The 11,474-nt window shown below is 52.4% G+C and overlaps 1 non-coding gene across 1 annotated transcript; it reads right to left on the bottom strand.

The window, feature by feature from the left end:
- Window positions 1-256: 256 nt before the first annotated feature.
- On the bottom strand, window positions 257-329 carry TRNAS-GGA (transfer RNA serine (anticodon GGA)). Its single transcript has one exon. It is a non-coding gene; the product is annotated as a tRNA-Ser (tRNA).
- Between the last annotated feature and the right edge of the window lie 11,145 nt (window positions 330-11,474).

Raw genomic sequence — 11,474 nt, 5'->3', positions numbered from 1 at the left:
AGAGGACTGGAGCCGGCACTCAGGAAGTCGTCCTTACATCCCCCTCGTGACTCCAGCTTGAGGGGGAGCTTCTTTTCCTTCCTCTTGCTGAGAAAGAGCAAGAGAAGAAAGAAAGTTCAGGAGGGCCAACTGGCTGCAGAAGCCAATGCTGCCTTTTCCCGCAGCAAAGCCTGAAAGAAAGAACTTGCATTAGGTAAAGGGACTGCTGTGTTGCCAGGAAACAGCCCACAGCTGCACAGAGAGGGATCAAAGAGGCTGCTGAAGCCTGGGATTGAACCAGGGACCTTTCAATTTCCAGTCTAAAGCTCTCCCAACTGAGCCACTTCAGCACTTGTAGAGAGCCACTTTGGGCTGCTGCTTCTCACCTTGAAGCTTATTCTCAACAAACCAGCTCTCCAGTCACCACTGGCCAATGCAGGACGGACATCGCTTGCTATTTTAGCACTCGGAAATGTCATCAGCTAGTCTCTGGATCTCTCGAATGCTGCGCTTCAGTTCATGGGGGAAGGCGAGAGACACGACCTTTGAACAAAAGGCCTGGGGTTAACATCCTAACGCTGTCTCCTACTGTAACAGTATTTAATACTGGCCAACCCTGTGCTGGTGACAGTTCCATTTCTAGGTGTTTGTACATTTCAGTTACTGTGAAAATTAAAAAGTTTCCATATGCTTAGAGGAAATGAATTTGATTTATTTTCTTATATATGGCATGAATAAATACAGATTTACACATCCTAGCATGAAAATGTATTGTCTTATATGATAGAGAAAATCATGCGTCCAGATTGTGCATTGAAATCATGACATGAGCTACAAATGCAATAAAAAATAAGGTATTCAATGGTTTAACATATGGAGCAGGGGTAGGGAGCACCGAAGACACTTCTTGCCTTGAGTGGGGAGTAGCTCAGACCTCCAAAGGGCCTGGCCAGGAGCAGGACATTGGCACAGCAAGGGAGGGGTGTGGCAGTGACATCATAAAGGCCTTTTGCAGGACCTCAGACTATTGGTTCAAGGTGGTGGGGAGGTGGTGACCTCACAGAGAGATGCTGACATCAGCCAGGCAGGACGGGGCAAGGGGCCAGGGAATCCTCAGAGACCCCTGTGGCTTTGCTTCGCTTCAGCAAGTCTCCTTCTCCAGGTCTCTCTTTGAGGACTGAGAGAGTATTCAGGTTCATGGACGTGAGCACCAGGAGGAACCTCTTTCGAGTTTTCTCCTTCCCTTTTAGTGATTTTACTAGAAAACAGCAGTCCCTGTTTAGAATGTAAGAGCCTCCTCGAAGGAAGGGGTGTTATGGGGGCGTCACAGTTCAGATGCCAATGCCCCGCCGCCCCCACTGTAAGGAAGCTCCTGCCACCTGCTCTGTGTTTGCAGGGCGGGAGTGAGCAGCATCCACGGCAGAGATTTGCGCCTGGCTGCCGGAGCAGAGCAGCAGACTCAGCTGTCAGAACTTCCTGGAGCTATGAAAGGGGAGAGCCCCATGGCTCTGTAGCAGAATGCAGGGCAGGTGAGTTCATGGAGGGCATTGTGGGATACTGCTGGAGGCCAGTTACAGTTATATAATGAACGGCAGCATCTACACTGGCACTCTGTCACTTTAAGTTTGCTGCAAAAAGCTCTAGGCCTTTCGTCGAGGTGGTTTTATTTTGTCACCAAAACAGGGCAGTTTTGTGGCCAGATGTGGCATTGCAGTGTGTGCACCAGCCAAAAGCTGGTGACCGAGGGAGCGATGTGTGTTTTTCACGCACCTCAGCAATGTAATGATGCTAAAATAACTTTGTAGTGCAGACCTGGTCAAAGATTCACACACACACACACAACTTGCAAGGAAAACCTCATCTGCTCCTCTGCTTTGCAGAATCCAAACACAAGCAAAGCTTTTCAGGGCTTGGTGGAGATGTCAGTGAGTCAGGTGTGGTCAGACAGTGTGTTTAACTACATGCAGGCAGCATGGCTCAGCTGGCTAAAACACTTGCCTGGACGTAGGTATCTGTGCCCGCCCCGACCTCTAAGCACCCCCGGGACCCCTATAGCCTGAAGTTAGGTATCTGTGCTCCCACAACCTCCCTAAGCCCCCCAGCCACCCCTCTAGCCTGGATGTAGGTATCTGTACCACCTACGAACCCTATAAGCCCCCCAGGGACCTCTCGAGCCTGGACGTAGGTATTTGGGCCCCCACAAACCATCTAAGCCTCCCCAGCGACCCCTAAAGATGGGAGATAGTTATCTCTGCCCTCCACAAACCCGTATGGCCCACAGGGACCCGTACAGCCTGGAGATAGGTATTTGTGCACCCCAGAAACTCCCTAATCCTTCCTGGGACATCCCCAACCTGGAAGTAGGTATCTGAGCTCCCCACGAACCCCCTAATCCCCCACGGGACCCCGACAGCCTGGATGTAGGGTTATGTGCGACCACAGCCCCTCTATGTGCCCCAATAACATCTACAGCCAGGACGTTGGTATCTGTGCCCCCCATAAACCCCCTAATCCTCACGGGAACCCCTACAGCCTGGATGTAGGTATCTGTGCCCCCCACGAACCCGCAAAGCCCCCCAGGGACCTTTACAGCCAGGACGTTGGTATCTGTGCCCCCCATAAATCTCCTAAGCCCTCCGGGACCCCTCCAGTCTGCACGTAGGTATCTGTGATCCCCAGAAACCCCCTAATGCCCCAGGAACCCCTACAGCCTGGACGTAGGTATCTGTGACTCCAAGAAACCTCCTATACCACCCAGGACCCTTCCAGCTATGACGTAGGCATCTGTTCCCCCCTCTACCCCAATCCCCTCAGGACCCCTAGACCCTGGACGTAGGTATCTGTGTCTGCCCCGATCCCCTAAGAACCCCCATTACCCCTTTAGACCTGGACATAGGTATCTGTGCTCCCACAACCCCCCTAAATGCCCCAGCCACCCCTTCAGCCTGGATGTACCTATCTGTGACCCTCACGAACCCCCTAAGCCCCCAGGGATCCCTACAGCCTGGACACAGGTGTCTGAGCACCCCACGAATCCCCTAAGCTCCTCGGGACACATCCAGCCTGGATGTATCTGAGCCCCCAGTGAACCGCCTAATCTCCCTGGGACACCGACAGCCTGGACCTAGGTATCTGTGCCCCCTACAGACCCCCTATACCCCTCAGGAGCCCTCCAGCCTAGATGTAGGTATCTGTACCCCCACAAACTCCACCAGAGAGGTCCTTTGGGGCCATCTGCCTGTCCCAAGTCAGGATAAAGGAGGAGGGTTGGGCGTGGGGCTAGCAACTCCACCTCGTAAAAAATCAACGTGCTACAGAAACGGCAACAATAGAGACAACAGAGACTTTTACCCTGGAAAAAGAAGGGTCTTCAATTCGAAGATGCATGACGCTGGGTGGTAAAAGCCATGAGGAAGCCACTAAGCCGATTACCCTTCTTGCAACCAGGAGGATTACCATAGGCACATGGAACGTGAGGCACCAGACAGGCACTGCGGTGGAACCTCCAAGGCAAGCGGAAAAGAGGCCGTCCAAGAAACACCTGGCGACGTGACCTTCAGGCTGATAGCAAAAAAATGGGCTATACCTGGAATCAGTTAGAACGAATGGCCCAGGATAGAGGACTCTGGAGATCTGTTGTTGGTGGCCCATACCCCGACTGGGGTGATGGGCGTGAATGTGAGTGAGTGAGTACCCCCACAGCCCCCCTGGACTCCTACAGCCTGGACATAAGTACCTGTGCACCCCACAAAACCATAAGCACCTGTAGGAACGCCTACAGCATGGACTTAGGTATCTGGGGCCCTCCAAGCCCCCCTAAGCTCACCAGGGAACCCTACAACCTAGAGATAAGTATCTGTATCCCCCGAACCCCATAAGACCTCCCTGGACCCCTCCAGCCTGGACTTAGGTATCTGTGCCCCCCACAAACCCACTAAGCCCCCCAGGGACCCTCCAGCCTGGACGGAGGTATCTGTGCCCACCAGAAACCCCCTTAGCTCCCCAAGGACCCCTCCAGCCTGGATGCAGGTATCTGTGCCCCTCAGAAACTGCCTAAGCCCCCCCACCGGGAACCCTCCAGCCAGGACCTAGGTATCTGTGCCCCCTCAACACACTAATTCCCCCTGGAAGCCCGATTGCCTGCACATAGGTATCTCTGCCCCCCACAAACACCCTAAGCCTCCCAGGAACCCTTACAGCCTAGACTTATGTATCTGTGCCCCCAGAAAACCCCTAATCCATCCGGAGATCCCTACAGCATGGACCTAGGTATCTGTGCCCCCAGGAATCCCTAAACCCCACAGGAACCACTCCAACCTGCACATAGATATCTGTGCCCCCCAAAAAAACCCTAAGCCCCCCAGGGACCCCTAAAGCCTGGAGATAGGTATCTCTGCCATCTGCAAAAGCCCCTAATCCTCCCCAAAACCTCTCCAGCCTGGACGTACATATCTGTGCCCCCACAAACCCCCTAAGCCCCCTGGGACCCTTCCAGCCTGGATGTAGGTATCTGTGCCCCCCGATGCTCTAAGCCCCCCCAGAATACCTATAGCCTGGACTTAGGTATTTGTGTCCCCTACAATACCACTAAGCCTCCCCAGGGACCCCTCCAAGACATACATAGGTATCTGTGCCCCTCACCAAGTCCCTAAAACCCCAGGGACCACTGTGCTCACCACAACTCCCTAAGCCCTCCAGGGACCCCTCCAGCCCGGACGTAGGTATTGGTGTCATCCACGAAGCCCCTAATCCCCACCAGGACCTCTACAGCCTGGACGCAATTATCTATGCCCCCCATAACCCCCCTAACTCCCCCAGGGTCCCGACCATCCTGGACGTAGGTATTTGTGACCCTATGAACCCCCTTAAGCCCCCCCGGAATGCCTCCAGCCTGGACGTAGCTATCTGTACCTCCCATGACCCCTAAGTCCCCCAGGGAACTCTACAGCCTCTACATAGGTGTGATGCTCTGTGCATTACCCTGCTTTACCACACGGTGTCACTGTAGCTCCATGCAGGAAATGCTCTGGGCATTACTGTGATGGAGTGGGGACTGTCTGTGTGGGGGATGGGACGGCAGCGGGTGACTTTAGGTGAGGGACAGGACCTAAGCCTGTAACTCGAGCTAGGCAGGGGGGAGGAGGTCAGCACCTTTGCCCGGGAGGCTGGACACAGGAAGGGGCCGGCTGGAGGGAGTTAGTTCAGTTTTGGTTTGGAGCTGGGTTGTTGGAATTCAGGGAATCCCAAACTGAGAACTAAGCTTCCTGAACCCCCAGAAGGACTCGATTGAGGGGTCCTGGTTGTGCCCAAAAGCTCTGCTGTATCCTTCGTTCCTGTTGGCCAAAAAAACCTTCTGTTTTACTGGCTGGCTGAGTCACTGTGTGTCCCAGGAAGAGGGGTGCACACACTCACCACACTCTGTGACACCCCCTAAGCCCCTCCAGGACCCCTGCAGCCTGGACGTAGGTATATGTGCCCCTCACCAAACTCCTGAGCCCCCCAGGGACCCCTACAGCATGGACCTAAATATCTGTGCCCCCCACGAACCCCCTAAGCCCCCCAGTGACCCCTACAGCCTGGACCTAGGTATCTGTGCCCCCCACGAACCTCCTAAGCCCCCCAGGGACCCCTACAGCCTAGACATAGGTGGAACCCTTCTGCCAGACTGAATTGATAGCAGTAAGTACTGGGTTCAATACATAGGAGTTCCTGCCCTACAACGTAATGCAAACCAGCTCGAGCCCCCACCCAGTGACCTGAGAAAATTTTACATACGCACCCCTAGGTGCCTCAAAGAGACAATACTTCCCCTTTCGCAAGCAGAGAGTTTGGGTGTAGCATAAAACGTTCACTAATGTGAGATAAACAAAATAACATTAAATTGGGAAAACACCTCAACTAGGCTGTGTCCTTTTCCCTGGACTCTTGAGTCCAGCAATCCCCAAATGAACCCCAAGACTCCAAAGTCCGATACCTCAAATGTTTCAAGAGTCCAGCAACCCCAAAATCACCCAAAGTCCCACAGCCCCAGAGTTCAAGAGTCTATCTGCAGGGTTTTCCCCCGCCAGCCTGGGTAGAAAGGGGCTCCTTACGTGATCCACTGCCGACTGCCCTGCCTCTCTATGGGATTCTACTTCAGCTTTCCCCACCAGCTGCTCTGCTCCACCAGCCAACCTGTGATCTGCTGCAGCTGTCCCAGAAAACTGCTCAGCTCACCTCACTCTATGGGCTATTCCCACCATTCCACAAACTACTCCTCTCCATCAGCTGCTCTGCTCCATAATATAGCTTCAGACTCCCCCACTAGCTAGCACAACTCTTCATGAATTTCAGTTCAGGAACCTAGAACTTCAATTCTTAAGAGACTCAAAAATCAGCTCTGCTATTCAACTGTTAAAAAAGAAGAAAGTGCAATTGGTGTTTCTGGCTCACCCAAGGAGCCCTCTCCCTTGTCTAGCGAGTGCCACTAAACTGATGGTGAGGATCACTGTCTCAAAGCAGTATCATAGTTTCTCATCCACACAATCAGGGTGACAACACTCCTCATCTCATGCCCCAACAACAAATGAACTGGGGATACCACAGCTGCCAAATGCAACTATCCCAGGCTGCCGTGGCCGTGTCAGGCGGAGTGAGTGTGCCTATGCAAACACGATCAGCCCTTGAAATTCTTTTCCACACTTGCCATAATTCACCACCAGATGTCAGGGTAGAGTTCATCCTGCTTCTGCTTACATAGGTTGTGCCCCCCACAACTCCCTAATCCCACTGGGACCCATCTAGGCTGGATAAAGGTATCTGTGCTCCCCACAAACCTCTAAGCCCCCCAGGGAACCCACAAGCCCAGATGTAGGCATCTGTATGCCCCACAAACCCCCTAAGACCCAGAGGACCCCTCCAGCCTGTAGGTAGGTATCTGTGACCCCCAGGGCCTCACAAAGACCCTCGGGACCCCTACAGCATGGATGTTTGTATCTATGACCCCCACAACCTCCCTAACCCCCCAGAACCCCTCCAGCCTAGACGCAGGTATCTGAGCCCAACACGAACCTCCTAAGGCCCCCAGGACCCCTCTTGCCTGGATGAAGGTATCTGTGCCCCTCACAAACCCTTAAGCACCCCCAGGATCCCTATAGCCTAGACGTAGGTATCTGTGCACCCTCACAAACATACTGAACCTCCTAGCGACCCCTACAGCATGGACGTAGGTATCTCTACCCCAAAATGCCCAAAAGAAACCCCGGGACCCCTACAGCATCGAAATAGGTATCTGTGCCCCCCCACAACTCACTAATACCCCCAGAACCCCTCCAGCCTGGACGTAGATATTTGTGACCTCCAGGACCCCCCTAAGCCCTCCCCACGACTTCTCCAGCCTGGACATAGGTATCTCTGCCCCCCACAAGCACCCTAAGACCCATAGGGCCCCCACTAGCCTGGTCGTAGTTACGTATATGCCACACAAACCCCCTAAGTTCCCCAGGGAACCCTCCAACCGGGACGTAGGTATCTGCGCAACCACAACATCTTAAGTCCCCCAGGGACCCCTCCAGACCATACATAGGTTTCTGTGCCCCTCATCAACTCCCTAAACCCCTAGGGACCATTACAGCCTTGGACGTATGTATCTGTGCTCACCACAACCCCCTAAGCCGTCCAGGGACCTCTCCACCCAGGATGTAGATATTTGTGTCCCCCATGAATCCCCTAACCCCACTGGAATGCCTCCAGCCTAGATGCAGCTATCTGTGCCCCCCACGACCCCTAACCCCCCAGGGATTTCTACAGCCTCTACATAGGTGTGATGCTCTGTGCATTACCCTGTGTGGCCACATGGTGTCATTGTTCCTCTATGAGAGAAATGCTCTGTGCAATACTCCGTGTGGCCACACAGTGTCACTATATCTCCAGTCAGGAAATCGATAGTGCCTTACCTTGCGTGGCCACAAGGTGTCACTGTTGCACCATGCAGCAAATGTTCTGTGCATTACCCTGTGTGGCCACATGGTGTCACTTATCAGAGGGGTAGCCCGTGTTAGTCTGGATCTGTAAAAGCAGCAAAGAGTTCTGTGGCACCTTACAGACTAACAGACGTTTTGGAGCATGAGCTTTCATGGGTGAATACCCACTTCGTCAGATGCATGTAGTGGAAATTTCCAGGGGCAGGTATATATATGCAGGCAAGCTAGAGATAACGAGGTAGTTCAATCAGGGAGGATGAGGCCCTGTTCTAGCAGTTGAGGTGTGAAAACCAAGGGAGGAGAAACTGGTTCTGTAATTGGCAAGCCATTCACAGTCTTGTTTAATCCTGAGCTGATGGTGTCAAATTTGCAGATTTACTGACGCTCAGCAGTTTCTCTTTGAAGTCTGGTCCTGAAGTTTTTTTGCTGCAGGATGGCCACCTTAAGGTCTGCTATAGTGTGGCCAGGGAGGTTGAAGTGTTCTCCTACAGATTTTTGTATATTGCCATTCCTAATATCTGATTTGTGTCCGTTTACCCTTTTCCGTAGTGACTGTCCAGTTTGGCCTACGTACATAGCAGAGGGGCATTGCTGGCATATGCTGGCTTATATTACATTTGTGGACGTGCAGGTGAATGAACCGGTGGTGGCGTGGCTGATCTGGTTAGGTCCTGTGATGGTGTCGCTGGTGTAGATATGTGGGCAGAGTTGGCATCGAGGTTTGTTGCATGGATTGGTTCCTGAGCTAGAGTTACTATGGTACGATGTGCAGTTACTGGTGAGGATATGTTTCAGGTTGGCAGGTTGCCTGTGGGTGAGGACTGGCCTGCCACTCAAGGCCTGTGAAAGTGTGGGATCATTGTCCAGGATGGGTTGTAGGTCCCTGATGATGCTTTGGAGAGGTTTTAGCTGGTCACTGTATGTGATGGCCAGTGGAGTCCTGTTGGTTTCTTTCTTGGGTTTGTCTTGCAGTAGGAGGCTTCTGGGTACACGTCTGGCTCTGTTGATCTGTTTCCTTATTTCCTCGTGTGGGTATTGAAGTTTTGAGAATGCTTGGTGGAGATTTTGTAGGTGTTGGTCTCTGTCTGAGGGGTTAGAGCTGATGCAGTTGTACCTCAGTGCTTGGCTGTAGACAATGGATCGTGTGATGTGCCCGGGATGGAAGCTGGAGGCATGAAGGTAGGCGTAGCAGTCAGTAGGTTTTCGGTATAGGGTGGTGGTAATGTGACCATCACTTATTTGCACCGTGGTGTCTAGGAAGTGGACCTCCCATGTAGATTGGTCCAGGCTGAGGTTGATGGTGGGGTGGAAGCTGTTGAAATCATGGTGGAATATTTCCAGAAACTCCTTCCCATGGGTCCAGATGATGAAGATGTCATCAATGTAGTGTAGGTAGAGAAGGGGCGTGAGTGGACGAGAGCTGAGGAAGCGTTGTTCCAGGTCGGCCATAAAAATATTGGTATATTGTGGGGCTATGCGGATGCCAATAGCTGTGCCACTGATCTAGAGATATATATTGTCATCAAATTTGAAATAGTTGTGTGTGAGGATAAAGGCACAGATCTCAGAAGCCAGTTGTGCTGTGGCATCATCAGGGATAGTGTTCTTGACAGCTTGTATTCCATCTGTGTGTGGGATGTTCGTATAGAGAGCCTCTACATCCATGGTGGCTAGGATGGTGTTTTCTGGAGGGTCAATGCGTTGTAGTTTCCTCAGGAAATCAGTGGTGTCACGGAGATAGCTGGGAGTGCTGATGGCATAGAGTCTGAGCAGAGAGTCCACATATCCAGACAGTCCTTCAGTGAGAGTGCCAATGCCCCAGATGATGGGGCATCCAGGATTTCTGGGTTTGTGGATCTTGGGTAGTAGATAGAATAACCCTGGTTGGGGCTCAAAGGGGATGTTGATTTGTTCCGGTGTTAGTGTAGGGAGTGTCCTGAGTAGATTGTGCAGTTTGTTCGTGTATTCCTCAGTGGGATCTGAGGGAAGTGGCCTGTAGAATTTGGTGTTGGAGAGTTGTCTGGCAGTCTCCTTTTGGTAGTCAGACCTGTTCATGATGACTACACCACCTCCTTTGTCAGCCTCTTTTATGATAATGTCAGGGTGGTTTCTGAGGCTGTGGATGGCATTGCGTTCTGCAGGGCTTAGGTAATGAGGCAAGCGATGTTCTTTTTCCACAATTTCTGCCTGTGCACGTTGCAGAAACATTGAATGTAGAGGTCCAGACTGTCATTTCGACCCTCAAAAAAACTCCATGTGGGTATTCATCCACGAAAGCTCATGCTCCAAAACGTCTGTTAGTCTATAAAGTGTCACAGGATTCTTTGCTACTTTTACAGAAAAGACTAACATGGCTACTCCTCTGATACAGTGTCACTGTTGCTCCATGCAGAAAATGCTCTGTGTATTACCCTGTGTGGCCACACGGTCTCACTGTTGCTCCATGCAGGAAATGCTTTATGCATTACCATGCATGGCCACACGGTGACACTGTTGCTCCATGCAGGAAATACTCTGTGCATTACCCTTCATAGCCTCAGGGTGTCACTGTTGCTCCATGAGGGAAATGCTCTGTGCATTACCCTGTGTGGTCACACAGTGTCACTGTTGCTACATGCGGGAAATGCTCTGTGTATTACCATGCATGGCCACACAGTGTCACTGTAGCTCCATGCAGGAAATGCTCTGTGCATTAACCCTGCATGGCCAAATGATGTCACTGTTGCTCCGTGAGGGAAATGCTCTGCGCATTACCCTGCGTGGCCACACGGAGTCACTGTTGCTTCATGCAGCAAATGCTCTGTGCATTACTGTGATGGAGTAGGGACTGTCTGTGTGGCAGATGGGAGAGCAGGTGGTGACTTTAGGACCGGACATGTGCTCAGCCTGCAACTCGAGCTAGGCAAGGGGAAGAGGGTCAGAAACCTTGCCCGGGAAGCTGGACACAGGAAGGTGCAGGCAGGAGGGAGTTGGGTTAGTTCAGTTTCGGTTTTTGTCTGGGTGGTTGGAATTCAGGGATTCCCAAACTGGGAACTATGTTTCCTAAACCCCCAGAAGGATTCGATTGTGGGGTCCTGCTTGTGCCTCCAAACTCTGCTGTATCCTTCACTCCTGTTGTCCAATAAACCTTCTGTTTTACTGGCTGGCTGCGAGTCACCGTGAGTCCCAGAAAGAGGGGTGGCAAACCGGACTCCCCCACACTCCGTGACAGACCCTAAGCCCCTCCGGGACCCCTGCAGCCTGGACGTATGTATCTGTGCCCCCCACCAAACACCCAAGACCCCTGGAGACCCCTCCAGCCTGAACTTAGGTATCTGCCCCCCACAAACCCCGTAAGCCCCTCAGGGACTTATACAGCCAGGACATTGGTATCTGTGCCCCATATAGACTCCAGAAGCCCCCTGGGACACTCCAGTGTGCATGTAGGTATATGTGCCCCTCAGAAACACCCTAACCCCCCAGGAACCCCTACAGCCTGGATGTAGGTATTTGTACCCCCACAACCCCCTCCCGGGACATCTACAATCTGGATGT

The sequence above is a fragment of the Gopherus flavomarginatus genome, chromosome 2 (assembly GCF_025201925.1).
Source record: "Gopherus flavomarginatus isolate rGopFla2 chromosome 2, rGopFla2.mat.asm, whole genome shotgun sequence".
Lineage (NCBI taxonomy): Eukaryota > Metazoa > Chordata > Testudines > Testudinidae > Gopherus > Gopherus flavomarginatus.
Note: the sequence above shows the minus strand (reverse complement) of the source record. Positions and strands in the feature narration are given on the sequence as shown.